This window comes from Lontra canadensis, unplaced genomic scaffold (assembly GCF_010015895.1).
Source record: "Lontra canadensis isolate GAN:19392208 unplaced genomic scaffold, GSC_riverotter_1.0 scaffold1, whole genome shotgun sequence".
Classification (NCBI taxonomy): domain Eukaryota; kingdom Metazoa; phylum Chordata; class Mammalia; order Carnivora; family Mustelidae; genus Lontra; species Lontra canadensis.
Window position 1 is genome coordinate 15655498 of NW_022630995.1, and position 18897 is coordinate 15674394.

Below are 18897 nucleotides of genomic sequence, written 5' to 3' on the forward strand. Positions count from 1 at the left end.
GCATCATATGGCATTCAGTCTGACAGAAGACGTGAGCTTCTATCTTACTTAGCCCCCACCCTCACTTATCCTTCAATGGGTGAAGGCAGGTGTTTGTCTCCACTTTAGAAAAGCTGCCTGTGCTCACCGTTTTCACAATATGCAATGCTACTTTCTTCACGTTGTCTACATGTCTCTTCATTTCACAAGTGTTTAGATACTTTCCACTCCTCTACAACTTCCAGCTCTGTTCTCACTTGTTCTCTTTTCATGCTACCGTATAGCAGGTGCCTTGGTGAACTACCTTGATTTCCGTTTAGATTAGCAACTACCTCTCAGAAGTACCCAGCCTAACAGAATGCTGGAATGGCCAATGACACACTAGAATGGACTCCAGTTACATCACCGATTCAGAAGGAATCCCGTGAAGATGAGGAGTTTCATCTTGAAAGGTAATGTGGATACTTTGAATCAGCAACCAATATATGGCATTACCTATCCGATAGCTAGAATACATGAATCTGTGAGTCAAGGTGTTGCAGTAAGAGGAAACCCTCTCGCCATTATACCCAATAACCACCCACAGACTTGCTGCTTCCTCCCCCCAAAACTTTTGAGTGCTTCTCATTGGGAGATCTTGGTTTGCAAGGGGAGGTACACCTCCATCAGGGACCACAATATAAATCCTGTTAAACTGGAACATGAAACTGCCACCATGCCATTTTGTGCTTTTGCATATCGAATCAAGAAGTAAAGAAAGGGGTTCTCTTCTCTTTGGAGTACTTGATGCTTATCAGCAAAGGGAAATATGGTTGCTGCTATTAATAAGGTCAGGAATAACCAGGTCTGAATTTCAGGGGATTTTCTGGACTTCCATTCATTAATATATTTCCAATGGTCTAAGTCAAGGGACAATTTACACCAAAAAGAATAGACAGGACCATGGAGGATTCAGAAATTTCAATAACCAAATTTGGGGTCTCTGACTAGAAGAGGAACCAGTTGAGTTCCTGTCTGAGAACCGTTATTGTATGGATAGTTTCTGTGATTCCTCCTGCATAACGGATCACCCGACCTGCACTTTTATGCAGGCAGGTTAAAGAATGTTGTTTGTGAGATTTATGCTGCATAAGTGACCTTGGGAGCTGATTAGGTTGATAGTAGATGCCCTCCAGGTCAGAATTTGCCCTTCTGATCCGGATGCCAAGACCTGTCAATCTTGCCTTATATCCCCTCCAGCTCCAGACTGGGCTGGTCCCCATTAATGGAATCTGGGAGGGGAGGCATGCGCATCTAGCCCAGGCTCCCTGAAGATGTAAAGATGTGATTAACACAGAACACAGCTCACTCCAAATTGCACTTAGGCAAACAAATGTTTAACTTCAGACCCTGTCATTTGCTCTATGGCCCTTATGGGGATGATCAGTTATAAGTATCACCCGAGTATCACTCCAGACTGGTTGTCTCCTTGCAGCTTCCTCAGCTAAAGAGGTTGGATGCTGTAAGGACCCGATTTGGTGTAACTGTCTTATTCTCCTTTACTGCTTCCTATTGCCCTCATCTATGTGGAGATTTCCCCTTTGTTCTTTCTATTTCTGTTAGATTTTTGAAATATCAATAAAGCATTTTTTTCTCCTTTAAAACCAAGTGAATGGTGGCGAATCTTTTCTTAGAATAAGAACAAAGACAACAGAATGGACTGTGAAAGGAGGCAGTTAGGACATCTTCAGCCTCATTAACTAACAACGATGAATTCTATAGCAGAGATTTGTTATTTGCAGTAGATTGCCTTTTGTAATGTAGACTGTCACATCCATGGTCTCCCACGGCCAACAGTTCCCAATATTTGTATCTCTGACTCGTTTCCTTCACATGGACTCGGAGTTTGGCTCTGTGGTTACCTTTGGCCAAACAGGACACATACAGTGGGTTGCAAGCACCACCTTATAAATGCTTTTATTGGGAGGGACTCCTTCCCTTGAAAAGCTTTTCTTGTTTGCTCTCAACTCCATGGATGATCGTATTTAATTTCTATGTTTTCATTTCTATCTGTACGCCAAGTAAAACCCAATTAGTTACTCTAACCAGAATGTCTTTCATGAGTGCTAGATTTGTAGTTTTAACTGCCTGATGGAAACAGTTTTGACACATCAAAACTACACTCTTTCTTTTATCTTTTGATAATAACCATCCTAACAGGTGTGAGGTGGTATTTTATTGAGGTTTTGATTTACATTTCCCTCATAAGTAGTAATGTTAAGCACCTTCTTAAATACATGTTGGCCATTTGTAAGTCTTCTTTGGAAAAAATGTCTACTCTTGTTGTCTATTTAATTGGGTTATTATTATTGTTCTTTGCAGTTGAGTTATATTATCTGTATTCTTAAATATTTTGGATAAAATCCTTTATCAGGTATATGGTTTGGAAATATATTATCCCAATCTGCAAGTTGTCTTTTCATTTTGCTGTTTGTTTGCTGTGCAGAAGCTTTTCTGTTTGTTTTTTGTTTACTTTGCTTTGGTTATCTAAGTTTTGGAATGCCCCCCTCCCCCCAAATCACTGGCAAGTTCATGATGCTAAGTGAAATAAGACACAAAAAGAATACAAAGCCCTGCATGATCTCATTTACACGTGGAATCTAAAAAGTTGGATATGTAGAACCAGAGAGTAGAATTTGTTATCAAAGGTGGTAAGACGGGGGAAATCAAATGTTAGTCAGAGGATACAAAGTTGCAGTTATACAGGATGAATAAATCTAAAGATCTAACCATAATATAGTTTGTATGTATTATGTTTGTCTTTACTGCTCTAAAGCTCCTATGTCTGTATGTTCATAAATTATTTTCTTTAAAAACATTCCTCTTTATACACATGTATTTAATTTATATATTCTAGTCATATTGCTTTCTATTTAAATTGTCAAACTCTGAGGCTTGATTTTTTTTAATTCACTTAAGACATAATTATTAAAATGGAAATGTCTCCCTTGTGAAGCGGCACACATTAAGACCATTAGGTAATGGTTTAATAATTATGTCTATGTAAAAAAAAGTAGAGTTCTGAGAAAATGAAATACAGGTAATCAATGTTGTTTCATGAACTGAGTTATTATAAAGTTGTCCGTTCCTAATACAGCAAGCGGACATGATTCACAGCATGAGATTTCTGGCAGAATGGCAAATATGTGGAATTAGAGTGACATGGTGGGAGCAGGTTCAACAGAAATGTGTACAAATAGATTAAAACCCTGAGATGATCATTTATTACATTTACATAAATTAATCAATGAAATAAATTTATATGTGCATGTACATATGTGTACTATTTTAGACATAAAATTAAATGAAAAAAGTATAAAAGTTTCGTTTTTGATAAAAGTCAACTAGAATCAATTAAAAAAACCACATCTTAACTTCAGCAAAAAAATTATTTTTTCAAAGTAGAAAGAGAATATTCTACTTATGTCCACCAGAGGGTGGTGTTGTAACACTGTAACTTTTCAAATGAGCCTGACATCAGAAAAATATTTTTTTTTAACCAAAAATATTTTTTCACTGAAAATATATTTTTTAAATTTTTAATTACTAGTTTTAGAAGTTTTTTATTTAAATTCCAGTTACTTAACACACAATATATAGGTGTTCAATACACCAATTCAACATTTCCATTCAATACAAGGAGCTCATCACAGGCACACTCCTTAATCCCCAGTCACCTTTTTCACCTATGCCTCTCCACACACACAACCACTAGTGATGATTAATTCTGTTTCTTAGTTTGCCCCCCGCCCCACTTGTCCCTTTGCTCTTCAGAACCTCAGCTTTATCGTGGATAAATCAGTCAGGACGCGATCTTGTGAGTGTGATGTGAGGATTAAACAAATTTAATAATATAACACACCTTACACAATACTGGCACATGGTAAAGGATACATGAGTTTTGGATTATTATGGTTTTTTTTTTTTTAAGATTTTATTTATTTATTTGACAGACAGAGATCACAGCAGAGAGACCAATGCAGGCTTGATCCCAGTACCCTGGGATCATGACCTGGGCTGAAGGCAGAGGCTTTAACCCACTGAGCCACCCAGGCGCCCCTATTATTATGTTTATTTAAAAAAAAAATAAGATTCACAATATGAGGCAGTTTAGGAACTCTGACAAACAACAAAGGCAGATTAAGTCTGGCTCCATTGTGGCTATCTGACATTTGCCTCACATTGCACTTCACGGTGCCTCAAGCCTAAATCCATAGGAAAGATCAAGAGATCAAATGAACACAGATACAGAAATACTCTTATTCGCTAGAATTGATCTAAGATGGTTTCCCATTCACTCTAGACTTGCAGTTGTTTTGTTAAAAGTTACCAAGCTCTCTTGTGGATGAGAGCATTCTGTTCTTCCCTGATGAGTCCACTTGATGGGAATCTTGTCACAGGGAGAGTACCGCAAAAGGCTGGTCAAACTCTCAACTAGCCTTTTGCCTTTCTAGAAGTTCACCGCCCACAGACTTTTGGTATTGGGGCTCCTAGACCATCTGGCAAGAGCTTTCTTGGGTGGAAACTTGTCAGATGAATTCAGGTTGACTTTTCTAACCCAGGCTCTGTCTCTGACCTCAAAATTTTCGCTACTTTGATCTGTTGACGTGGATCAATACTACATACAGCCTCTCACCTTTGGATTACTCAGGCTTAGAGACATCTATCAGTACAACAAACACATGTAAATGATCTCAAGGAGACTCACAAGTTTACTTTATAAAATATTTACAAATCTCTTGAACGACTCAACATTTTTAAGCTCTCAAAGTACCACTTATTTATTTAATTTTCACTTTATACTTTCTTCCATAATAATCCTATAAATCTAATAAATGTTATAATCATAATAAGAAACATAAGATATGTGAGATAAATACATAGTTAGAGCCATTGCTACCTCTAGACCTGTATTGCGATAATCTTAAATTCTCTTAGAATGGATCAAAGCTTTATTTATCTCTGGGTTCCCAATAAAGCCGAATAATGTGATTTTCATGATTTTAACATACAACAAAATTAATGGAGAATAAATGAAATGCTTAGTTATATTTTAAATAATTTCATGAGACAGTCATGTTTATCTCATCACTTAATTTTCACTCCATAGTTAAAAAAAATGCTACTTATTTTCTACTTAAAATATTCAACTATTAACTGGTGTGGAATTTAAAAATAAAAAAGCAAAATTAAAGATATTCTTGATAGCCAGTTATGTAATAGTGGTTAAAAACAAAATGTTTGTACCAGATATTTCTAAATATGAGTATAAGGACAGCTGTTTACTTATTTTGGACTTGATGAAGACTAATGCCTTCATCAAAGTATTTTTTGCCAAAATTCAGTGAAATGCACACTTAAAATAGTTATTATAATATTTATTGCATTGTAAGCTCTCAGAACTAATTAATTGCTTTTTTAACAAGATATTTGCAAAAATGGAGATAACTGGTATAGCAATGTTATCTTCTTTCTTTCTTTATTATCATTATAATGTTGATTAGGCTATTTTCTGTTGCTGGAATGAAAAATGAAATTCAAGTTAGTTTAATCAAAGAAAAGAATATGGTCTCATATGCTTTAACCATATATGGTTCTATTTAGCATCAGGTACAAGCTAGGTGTCAAATCATATCACTAGGACTTAAAAGATCTCTCCTTACTCCTGTGTTTCACTTCTTTAGGACATGATTACATTAAATCCAATAACCACGTTCTCTCTCATTTAGAGTTGGAGGAAAGAGTTCAATGCTATCCTTTCCATCTTTCATAGGAAAAAAAAATGTATTGCAAGGCTTTCAATGGGACAGGTGACTAATATTTTACCGATTTTTAAGGTCACTGGTAATTTGTGTTTTTTCATTCCTTGAAGTCTGAGTACAGGGCCTTCCTTAAATTTTCAGTTACAAGAACAGGTAAAATGAAAATGTTAATGCGATATTAGGAATGCATTCTGAATACCTAAATCATACATACTAAGTAAATATTTCAAATTGATAAGCATATCTAATGTGTAAAATGGAGAAATAATAAGGTTTTCATACCATCATTCTTTTATTTTTTTTACTCTTTTATTTTTGTTCTTTTATAATATTAACCCCAAATCAAACTGCGCATTCATCTAAGATTTTTTAAAATTATTTTATGCCTATTTTTATCTTGCCTTTTCTAAATTAAAACATAAAAAGAGATATTACAGGGGGAGGAGTCAAGATGGCAGAGAAATAGCAGGCTGGGACTATTTCAGGTAGCAGGAGATCAGCTAGATAGCTTATCTAAAGATTGCAAACACCTACAATTCCAAAGGGAGATCGAGGAGAAGAAGAACAACAATTCTAGAAACAGAAAATCAACCACTTTCTGAAAGGTAGGACTGGCGGAGAAGTGAATCCAAAGCTACAGGAAGATAGACCGCGGGGGGAGGGGCCGGCTCCCAGCAAGCGGCGGAGCAACGGAGCACAAAATCAGGACTTTTAAAAGTCTGTTCCGCTGAGGGACATGGCTCCAGAGGCTTAACCGGGGTGAAGCTCATGCGGGGTCAGCGTGGCCTCAGGTCCTACAGGGTCACAGAAGAATCGGGGGTGTCTGAGTGTCGCAGAGCTTACAGGTATTAGAATGGGGAAGCCGGCTACAGAGACGGAGCCGAGGAGTGAGCTCTCGGCTCGGGGTTACCTTGAACTGCTCGCAGGCTCGGTCAGCTCGGAGCGAGGCTGGAGACAGGGTGACGGGAGTAATTGGGCGCTGTCCTCTGAGGGCACAATGAGGATTGGGGCCCCAGTCTCTCAGCTCCTCTGGGCCGGAGACCGGGAGGCCACCATTTTCATTCCTGTTCTCCAGAACTCTATGGAAAGTGCTCAGGGAACAAAAGCTCCCAAAGCGAACCCGAGGGGATTACTCAGCCTGGCCCCTGGTAAGGGTGGTGCAACTCCGCCTGGGGCAAAGACACTTGAGAATCACTACAACAGGCCCCTCCCCCAGAAGATCAACAAGAAATCCAGCCAGGACCAAGTTCACCTACCAAGGAGTACAGTTTCAATACCAAGGAGAGCAACAGAATTCCAGAGGAGGAGAAAGCAAAGCACGGAACTCATGGCTTTCTCCCCCTGATTCCTTAGTCTTGCAGTTAATTTATTTTTTTTTCTTTTTCAATTTTTTTCTCTCTTCTTCTGCTAAATTTTTTTTAACTTTTACCTTTTTTTTAACGTTCTTTAACTAGTTTATCAAATATATATATATTTTCTTTTTTAAATTTTTTCTTTATTCGTTTTCTTTTTTTAATTGTTTCCTTTTTTTATTTTTTTTTTCTTTCTGAACCTCTTTTTATCCCCTCTCTCCCACCTCACGATTTGGGATCTCTTATGATTTAGTTAAAGCATATTTTCCTGGGGTCTTTGCCACCTTTTTAGTATTTTACTTGCTCCTTCATATACTCTTATCTGGACAAAATGACAAGACGGAAATATTCACCACAAAAGAAAGAACAAGAGGCAGTACTGAAGGCTAGGGACCTAGTCAATACAGACATTGGTAATATGTCAGATCTAGAGTTCAGAATGATGATTCTCAAGGTTCTAGCCGGGCTCGAAAAAGGCATGGAAGATATTAGAGAAACCCTCTCTGGAGATATAAAAGCCCTTTCTGGAGAAATAAAAGAACTAAAATCTAACCAAGTTGAAATCAAAAAAGCTATTAATGAGGTGCAATCAAAAATGGAGGCTCTCACTGCTAGGATAAATGAGGCAGAAGAAAGAATTAGCGATATAGAAGACCAAATGACAGAGAATAAAGAAGCTGAGCAAAAGAGGGACAAACAGCTACTGGACCACGAGGGGAGAATTCGAGAGATAAGTGACACCATAAGACGAAACATTAGAATAATTGGGATTCCAGAAGAAGAAGAAAGAGAGAGGGGAGCAGAAGGTATATTGGAGAGAATTATTGGAGAGAATTTCCCCAGTATGGCAAAGGGAACAAGCATCAAAATCCAGGAGGTTCAGAGAACCCCCCTCAAAATCAACAAGAATAGGTCCACACCCCGTCACCTAATAGTCAAATTTACAAGTCTTAGTGACAAAGAGAAAATCCTGAAAGCAGCCCGGGAGAAGAAGTCTGTAACATACAATGGTAAAAATAATAGATTGGCAACAGACTTATCCACAGAGACCTGGCAGGCCAAAAAGAGCTGGCATGATATATTCAGAGCACTAAACGAGAAAAACATGCAGCCAAGAATACTATATCCAGCTAGGCTATCATTGAAAATAGAAGGAGAGATTAAAAGCTTCCAGGAAAAACAAAAACTGAAAGAATTTGCAAACACCAAACCAGCTCTACAGGAAATATTGAAAGGGGTCCTCTAAGCAAAGAGAGACCCTAAAAGTAGTAGATCAGAAAGGAACAGAGACAATATACAATAACAGTCACATTAAAGACAAAACAATGGCACTAAATTCATATCTCTCAATAGTTACCCTGAATGTTAATGGGCTAAATGCCCCAATCAAAAGACACAGGGTATCAGAATGGACAAAAAAACAAAACCCATCTATATGTTGCCTAAAAGAAACTCATTTTAAACCCAAAGACACCTCCAGATTTAAAGTGAGGGGGTGGAAAAGAATTTACCATGCTAATGGACATCAGAAGAAAGCAGGAGTGGCAATCCTTATATCAGATCAATTAGACTTTAAGCCAAAGACTATAATAAGAGATGAGGAAGGACACTATATCATATTCAAAGGATCTGTCAAACAAGAATATCTAACAATTTTAAATATCAATGCCCCTAACGTGGGAGCAGCCAACTATATAAACCAATTAATAACAAAGTCAAGAAACACATCAACAATAATATAATAATAGTAGGAGACTTTAACACTCCCCTCACTGAAATGGACAGATCATCCAAGCAAAAGATCAACAAGGAAATAAAGGCCTTAAATGACACACTGGACTAGATGGACATCACAGATCTATTCAGAACATTTCATCCCAAAGCAACAGAATACACATTCTTCTCTAGTGCACATGGAACATTCTCCAGAATAGATCACATCCTCGGTCCTAAATCAGGTCTTAACTGGTATCAAAAGATTGGGATCATTCCCTGGATATTTTCAGACCACAGTGCTCTGAAGCTAGAACTTAATTACAAGAGAAAATTTGGAAAGAACCCAAATATATGGAGACTAAACAGCATCCTTCTAAAGAATGAATGGGCCAACCAGGAAATTAAAGAAGAATTGAAAAAATTCATGGAAACAAATGATAATGAAAACACAACGGTTCAAAATCTGTGGGACACAACAAAGGCAGTCCTGAGAGGAAAATATATAGCGGTACAAGACTTTCTCAAGAAACAAGAAAGGTCTCAGGTACACAACCTAACCCTACACCTAAAGGAGCTGCAGAAAGAACAAGAAAGAAACCCTAAACCCAGCAGGAGAAGAGAAATCATAAAGATCAGAGCAGAAATCAATAAAATAGAAACCAAAAAAACAATAGAACATATCAATGAAACTAGGAGCCGGTTCTTTGAAAGAATTAATAAGATTGATAAACCCCTGGCCAGACTTATCAAAAAGAAAAGAGAAAGGACCCAAATAAATAAAATCATGAATGAAAGAGGAGAGATCACAACTAACACCAAAGAAATACAGACAATTATAAGAACATACTATGAGCAATGCTACGCCAACAAATTTGACAATCTGGAAGAAATGGATGCATGCCTAGAGACATATAAGCTACCACAACTGAACCAGGAAGAAATAGAAAGCCTGAACAGACCCATAACCAGTATGGAGATTGAAACAGTCATCAAAAATCTCCAAACAAACAAAAGCCCAGGGCCAGATGTCTTCCCGGGGGAATTCTACCAAACATTTAAAGAAGAACTAATTCCTATTCTCCTGAAACTGTTCCAAAAAATAGAAATGGAAGGAAAACTTCCAAACTCCTTTTATGAGGCCAGCATCACCTTGATCCCTAAACCAGACAAGGATCCCATCAAAAAAGAGAACTACAGACCACTATCCTTGATGAACACAGATGCAAAAATTCTCACCAAAATACTAGCCAATAGGATTCAATAGTATATAAAAAGTATTATTCACCACGACCAAGTGGGATTTATTCCAGGGCTGCAAGGTTGGTTCAACATCTGCAAATCAATCAATGTGATACAACACATTAATAAAAGAAACAACAAGAACCATATGATACTCTCCATAGATGCAGAAAAAGCATTTGACAAAGGACAGCATCCCTTCCTGATCAAAACTCTTCAAAGTGTAGGGATAGAGGGCACATACCTCAATATTATCAAAGCCATCTATGAAAAACCCCTGCAAATATCATTCTCAATGGAGAAAAACTGAAAGCTTTTCCACTAAGATCAGGAACATGGCAGGGATGTCCGTTATCACCACTGCTGTTCAACATAGTACTAGAAGTCCTAGCCTCGGCAATCAGACAACAAAAAAGAAATTAAAGGCATCCAAATTGCCAAAGAAGAAGTCAAACTATCACTCTTCGCAGATGATATGATACTATATGTGGAAAACCCAAAAGACTCCACTCCAAAACTGCTAGAACTTGTGCAGGAATTCAGTAAAGTGTCAGGATATAAAATTAATGCACAGAAATCAGTTGCATTTCTCTACACCAACAACAAGACAGAAGAAAGAGAAATTAAGGAGTCCATCCCATTTACAATTGCACCCAAAACTATAAGATACCTAGGAATAAACCTAACCAAAGAGACTAAGAATCTATACTCAGAAAACTATAAAGTACTCATGAAAGAAATTGAGGAAGACACAAAGAAATGGAAAAATGTTCCATGCTCCTGGATTGGAAGAATAAATATTGTATAAATGTCTATGCTACCTAAAGCAATCTACACATTTAATACAATTCCTATCAAAGAAATTTCTATTTCAAAGAAATGGAACAAATAATCCTAAAATTTATATGGAACCAGAAAAGACCTCGAATAGCCAAAGGAATATTGAAAAAGAAAGCCAAAGTTGGTGGCATCACAATTCCAGACTTCAAGCTCTACTACAAAGCTGTCATCATCAAGACAGCATGGTACTGGCACAAAAACAGACACATAGATCAATGGAACAGAATAGAGAGCCCAGAAATAGACCTTCAACTCTATGGTCAACTAATCTTTGACAAAGCAGGAAAGAATGTCCAATGGAAAAACCACAGCCTCTTCAATAAATGGTGTTGGGAAAATTGGACAGCCACAGGCAGAAAAATGAAACTGGATCACTTCCTTACACCACACACAAAAATAGACTCAAAATGGATGAAGGACCTCAACGTGAGAAAGGAATCCATCAAAAGCCTTGAGGAGAACACAGGCAGCAACCTCTTCGACCTCAGCCGCAGCAACATCTTCCTAGGAACATCACCAAAGGCAAGGGAAGCAAGGGCATAAATGAACTATTGGGATTTTATCAAGATCAAAAGCTTTTGCACAGCAAAGGAAACAGTTAACAAAACCAAAAGACAACTGACAGAATGGGAGAAGATATTTGCAAACGACATATCAAATAAAGGGCTAGTGTCCAAAATCTATAAAGAACTTAGCAAACTCAACACCCAAAGAACAAATAATCCAATCAAGAAATGGGCAGACAACATGAACAGACATTTCTCCAAACAAGACATCCAGATGGCCAACAGACACATGAAAAAGTGTTCCATATCACTCGGCATCAGGGAAGTACAAATCAAAACCACAATGAGATACCACCTCACACCAGTCAGAATGGCTAAAATTAACAAGTCAGGAAATGACAGATGCTGGCGAGGATGCGGAGAAAGGGGAACCCTCCTACACTGTTGGTGGGAATGCAAGCTGGTGCAATCACTCTGGAAAACAGCACGGAGATTCCTCAAAATGTTGAAAATAGAACTACCCTATGACCTAGCAATTGGACTACTGGGTATTTACCCTAAAGATACAAACATAGTGATCCGAAGGGGCAGTTGCACCCGAATGTTTATAGCAGCAATGTCTACAATAGCCAAATTATGGAAAGAACCTAGATGTCCACCAACAGATGAATGGATAAAGAAGATGTGGTATATATACACAATGGAATACTATGCAGCCATCAAAAGAAATGAAATCTTGCCATTTGCGACGATGTGGATGGAACTAGAGGGTATCATGCTTAGTGAAATAAGTGAATCAGAGAAAGACAACTATCATATGATTTCCCTGATATGAGGAAGTGGAGATGCAACATGGGAGGTTAAGGGGGTATGAGAAGGATAAATGAAACAAGATGGGATTGGGAGGGAGACAAACCATAAGTGACTCTTAATCTCACAAAACAAACTGAGGGTTGCTGGGGAGACGGAGGTTGGGAGAAGGGGGGTGGGGTTATGGACATTGGGGAGGGTATGTACTATGGTGAGTGCTGTGAAGTGTGTAAACCTGGCGATTCACAGACTTGTTCCCCTGGGGATAAAAATATATGTTTATAAAAAATAATTTAAAAAATAAATTAAAAAAAAAGAGAGATTACAATTTTTGCATTCTATTGGGATTCAGTCCAAATAAAAACCTTTGCTTGGAAGAAAAATTTAAGTTTAAACATACCGAAAATATTGTGGTTTATGAAAAATATATTAAATTTCAGTTCAAATAGATAATCCTTGGTGTTAGGAATTTGGTGAAAAAAACAATCAGACAAGCATTCTATCCCAAATAATGTGATCTACAAGTGGTTATGGGTGTAAAAGGAAATGAAGATATGCAGACATCAAAAAGGAAGGTAATCTGAGAGAGAGTTAATGTAATAGAGAGGGATAGAGGTTCATCATAATGAACAGTCAAGAAAATTCAAGGACAATGTTAGGACTTGAATGACCAGAATGAGCTACAGGTAAAAATCTGGATGTTGGTGATGGGTTGTTTTGTTCTTCTAAAATGAGGACACTATCTGTGTACAAAGCCTTTATAGGGGTATGTTTAAAAAAGAGAGAGAGAGAGAGACGTATAGATTAGCCTATTCCATGTACGATGAAGGGTAGAACATGTGTAGTCAATGAGGTGGGGAAGAACCCAGTTGTGATTCTGCACATTATTTTTATCCATTTATTTGAGAGAGTCTGAGAGCAGGAGCAGGGGTCAGGGGCCAGGAGGGAAAAACAGGCTCCCCACTGAGAGGTGGGGGTTGATCCAAGGTCCCTGGGATCAAGACCTGAGCCCAAGGTGGACACTTTACTGACTGGACCACCCAGGCAACTGTAGTACACATTGTAATCAAAATAAAATGTTGAGATTTTATGTTGGCAATGGGACACATTTAAACAGAAATTTATCATGAGACTGCTTTGATGCATGAATGACATATATTTTTATATTCAGCTATTCCCATTAAAAGAGAGGGAAGGAAATCATGGGGTTGGGTGCTCTGCAGACTGTAGTACTCTTTGGCCACAGAAACGTACATTAGATGTAATCAAGCTTGAAATTGCCAATGCTCACTGATTAAAACATATAGAAAGAATGTTTTTTAAGAGCTTGCAAATTACTGAAAAAAGTTAAAAATTTTTGCTTAGGTAATTAAGATTGCTGGAAAAAGATGGCTTCACTGACATTCTTAAAGAAAAAATAGGAAAATTAATTGAGGCCTATAAAGAAACTTCGATTACAGAAAAATTAGAGTAATTGATATGGAAGATACTTTAAGGATGATATAACAGTATTTTAAGTGTAATTTTTACTCTGATTAATTTTTACTCTTTGTGAAGACTTAAGAGCCTATTATCCTAAAATGCAAACACCCAGGCAATCATTGTATGACACAGTATTGAAATGGAACTCTTTATATCCTAATTATGCCTGAGTTTCCAATGGTCTGCATAAAACAATACAGTCATGCACTACGATATGCAAAAGTATACATTACTGAAGACAGTCTGTCGATTAGAACTAAAGTGCATGTTTCAACATTAAAATAGTATAAAGAGGTGAAGAAAGAAGATTTCTTTGGAGACAGTTTATAACAGTCTGTACCTTCCTTTCTCTTAAGAATTTATTTTTAAGTAATCTCTACACCCAGTGTGGGGCTGCACCCCATAACCCAAGATGGAGAGTGGCATGCTCTACTGACTGAGCCAACCAGGCATCCTGGTTCAGTGCCTTGTTGGATAGCTCTTGCTTTCATGATGACACTCCTTCAACTCAAAGTGAGAGAATATTAATCAAAGGTAACTCTTGGAAAGCTTTGTGTGTGCTCCAACATTTTAAGGGGGCTTAGAGACGCTGGTATTAACAACGGGCCTAAAATGATTATAAGTGTAATGTTGTGGCTTCGTTGCCTAGCCTGGCACTCTGAGAATATATTTCCACCAAATATTAGGTTGAGGCTGCAGCTTTCTTGAGTTCATTTCCTTTTTAGAAAAGCAATCTGTCCAGGAGCTTCCCATTAGGAGGAGGCTGGCAACAATTGTCAGATGCAAAAGCTGAGAGGGTCATTTAAGGAAGGCAGCCAGCTCAAGGGCAGAATTACCCATATCAAAAAGCTACCTCTGGACGCACCAGAGCTGGTACTCAGAAGAGCTCATGGAATCACTCTAAAGGAAAGGGAAAGGAAGTAGTGTTGAGAACGTGCCTCACCGAGAAGGCTACCGTGCGAGGCTCCAGAGAGATTGCTAAGATGCACAGCAATAAAGTCTTTCCTTTGACTTTCCCTTCACCCTAGCCCAGAGGAGCCAGAAGCAGACCCTGTTGCTACAGTAAAGGAGAAGCATGAATCTGCTGGGAAAATAAAAAGTCTGTCCACATCCACATCTCATCTGTCATTTTCCTGCCTAAAGTAGGTAACAGTAGGGGAACAAAGAGAGCGTTACACTGGATCAGCACACAGAATTACTTGCAAAGATGCTGACTGAACATTTTAATTACTGAAATGACACTGTTCTTAGCAAAGTGATCATAAGACTTTTATTACTGGAGACATTAAAAAACTGTAGGTTCTTTAAGTGGTGGGGCCTCAGAGTGGATTTGAAATGACAATGCTCAAGATTTGAGTTGATTTTTCTAAAATCCCATTTGTATCTCATTTCTTAGAGGGAATATATATACATATATATGTATATATTTTTGTATATATACACTATAGGTATACTATACTATATATAGTATATATGCTATATATATAGCATAGTATACCTATATGTATACTATATATAATATATATACATATATATGTATATATATGTATGCTTGTTTTCTCATTCATTAGTATTTACACTTTCATAGCTCATGCCAAAACTTTCCTCAGTGTTACACTTCTTGAAGTAAATTTGAGTCATGAGTTAAACAAGTACATGGAAATATAGAGTATATCTGGGTAAGCAGAATGATGTAGACTTGATTTTGCCCCTACTAGGCTGTCATTACTGGCGATGACAAGATTGAAGTGGTCTTCTAGGACAATATGCACAATAAACTAAATGCAGAGAAGAAGCTCGAAGAACACTGTTTAAGAGGTTTCTATACTTATCTGTATGTTAAATACTTTAAAATTAGAATGTAGAGAGGTATTTTTGAGATAATAGCAATATTTCACCAGATGGAATGAAGAATATACAGTATATTGAAATTGAAAGATGGCTCAAAACTTTTGAGACTGAGAAATTTAAGAGAAGTTTGGTTCTAAATGACAAGAAAACTGATAAAAGAAGTTGAGATGATCCAATGAATGTTAAATAAAAACTGCAGTTTGGCAGACCTGTACCCCTGAAGCAAATAATACATTATATATTAATAAATTAAATAAAATAAAATTAGGCAAGAAAAAAAAATGAAAACCCTGGTTGTTCCTTCCTAGCATTACTCTTTTTCATTCTGCCCAATATCTATATTATGTTAGGTACACAGAAGAAACTGTGTCTTGGGACGCCTGGGTGGCTCAGTGGGTTAGGCTCTGGGTCTGGATTAAGTCATAATCCCAAATTCCTGGGATCAAGTTCTAAATCAGGCTCCTTGCTCAATGGGGATCCTGCTTCTCCCTCTGCCTGCTGCTCCCCCTGCTGTGCTCTCTTTCTCTATATATATATAATAATAAATAAATAAATAAATAAATAAAGTTGTAAAAAAAAGTTGCGTCTTAAAGTGGTAAAGAAAGACCAGTAGACCCTTTGTTATTTTTTTATGTGTCCCATGTTTTACTTTGTTGGATGTTTGCATTGGCCCATGTGGTCAGTGAACATTCTGCATATATTGTCTGAATTCGAGTTGCATTAGTAAATTTTTAGCTTGGATATCATCAGAGCATATATTTTAAAATGTATTTTATTTAGTGATAATTTGTTTTAGTAAACTTCATTCATTTGAGGATTTAGAATTTGATGAGTTTTGATTTAATACGTTGCCCAAATCCTTAAATTGTACACATAATTACTATAAAGAATGTTTTTGTTCCTTCCCACAGTTCCCTCATGTCCCTTTATAGTTTACTCTCTCTTTTGCCCTGTTGGCTCCAAAGAATTCCTGATCCACTTTTTATTAATATATATTAGTTTGCATTTTCTTGAACCTTATAAAAATGGAATTATATGTTATATAGTCTAATTCTAGCATCTTTCATTCCACATAAAATTTTTGATATTAATCCATTTTCTTGCATGAATTTTCTTGCAAGAAAATTCTTTCTTGTGTTGTTTTGTTCTTTTTAAATTACTGAGTAATATTTCATTATATGAATATATTATATTTATTTAATCTTTTCACCATTAATGGGCAATTAAAGCGCCTTCAAATTTTGCTGTTATAAAAAAGATATGAACATTCATGTTCAGACTTATGTGTGCATATATGTTTTTACTTACTTTGGCTGAATATGCAGCTCAGAATAATTGGGTTGTGTTTTAGGTGAGTTTTTAATTTTATAGGAATGTACCAGGGGTGCTTGGGTGGTTGGTTAAGTGTCTGACTCATGGTTTCAGTTCCAGTTCTGATCTCAGGGTCATGAGACTGAGCTCAGCATGGAGTCTGATTAAGACTCTCCCTCAGCCCCTCATCCCCCAAAATAAAAAATCTTAAAGAAAAAAAATAATAATGTGCCAAATTTTTCCAAAATAGTATCATTTAAAATACTCAACAGAGGGGCACCTGCATGGCTCAGTTGGTTAAGTGTCTGCCTTCAGCTCAGATCATGATCCCTGTGTGATTGAGCCCTGTGTAAGGCTCCCTGCTCATCAGGAAGCCTGCTTCTCCATTTCCCAATCGCCTTTGCTTGTGTTCCCTCTCTCTGTCAAACAAAAAAATAAAATCTTAAAATAAATATATAAATAAACAAAATACTCAATAGAAAGTTATGAGAGTTTGTTTTTCTAAATCCTTGCCAGTGCTTAATATTATGAAACTTAAATTTTAATGACCATTTGCTGGTACTTGTTATTTTAATTTTCATTTATTTGATAGCTAATAATGTTGAACATTTTTTGATGTGCTTATTGGCCATTTACATATATTGTAAAGTATTTGTTAAAATTTTTCCAATTATTAAAATGTATTTGTATTAAGTTGTAAGAGTCCCTTTGTACTATGTGCAATATTTTTTATCAGGTATATGGTTTGCATATAAATTTTTTCCCATGCTATGGCTTATATTTTCATTTCTCAGCATGGTCTTTTGAAGAGAAAATGTTTTTTAAGTTTTCAGGTTTTCCTTTCATCTTTTAATAGTTTGTGCTTCCTATATAACAAAGTCTTGTCTATGGTGATATCATATACTATTCTATCCACTATGAGTTTCACAGTTTAGCTTTTACATTTATTATCTATGATTCATTTAGGTTAATCTTGTAATTGTTTTAAAGTAAGGATAAACGTTATTTTAAAAAATATGGATATCAAGTTTTTCCAGCATCATCTGTTGAAAAAATATTTATTGAAAACTCCATAAACTGGAATATAGTCTGACTTTGGGAGTCATTTTTTCCTCAATTCTTCTTTCACTGCAAGGAAAAAAGATGCCAGGAAGCCCACTGAGCTTCTTTTTATACCTTCTTCAATCAGTTTGTCCACATTTGGTCAGAGGGCAGTGGCTTTCTCGATAGCATGCTTTCTGTCCACCTTGGAACTTCCATCTGTAAACCAAGAGAATTTGATTGGTCAGTAGAGATTTGTTCATAAGATACTGCCCATTTGTCAATAAATCCGTGAGCTCCTCAGATGGTTCCAAAGTCAGTTCTAGAAGAAGATAGGCTACCTGCTCTGGAGTACCTCCTTGCATTCCTTCAATACCATGCTTTTGTATGAAACATTTTAATTTTTTTATGGCAATCTCCCGGGCACTGACTTTTGTTTTGTTTTATTTTATTTTATTTTATTTTTTAATTAGAGTGTTTCTTCATCATTATCTAATACATTTTGGATATTTCAAGTTTTAAGATTATTTCATGCACTTCACGATAGGGACAGTTTGAAATAATGTTCAATAGGAAGCCAGTGATTGGTTCTCAAACAGTATGCCATGAATGGAAATTTTCTGATCCAATATTCCAGAGGTCACACTGGGCTTTTGCCATAAATGCCAGTCTGGATAAGTCTAAGTACTTCCAGAATTATATCTGAGTGAGCATTATAGATTAAAGGACATTGATGAAGTCACACTGTTGTCCAATGCAGACATAGTGTGCTGCTGTTCAGGCCCCATTCAAATATGTCTTTTGAGTGATATAGGAGCTATCAATACTCTCAGATGTGAAATATAAATTATTCAAAATACAAACATGACCAGTCTCTACATTTCCTGTTTAGTCCTGGTGATTGTCAATGATCACAATTTACTTTTAGTTGCCTGTAAAAATCATAAGTGACTTCTGTCTAGGTTATTT

General features: G+C 36.7%; 1 pseudogene; it reads left to right on the forward strand.

The window, feature by feature from the left end:
- The first annotated feature begins 345 nt into the window (after positions 1-345).
- Positions 346-18897, forward strand: part of LOC116871035 — a 57552-nt pseudogene continuing 39000 nt past the window's right edge.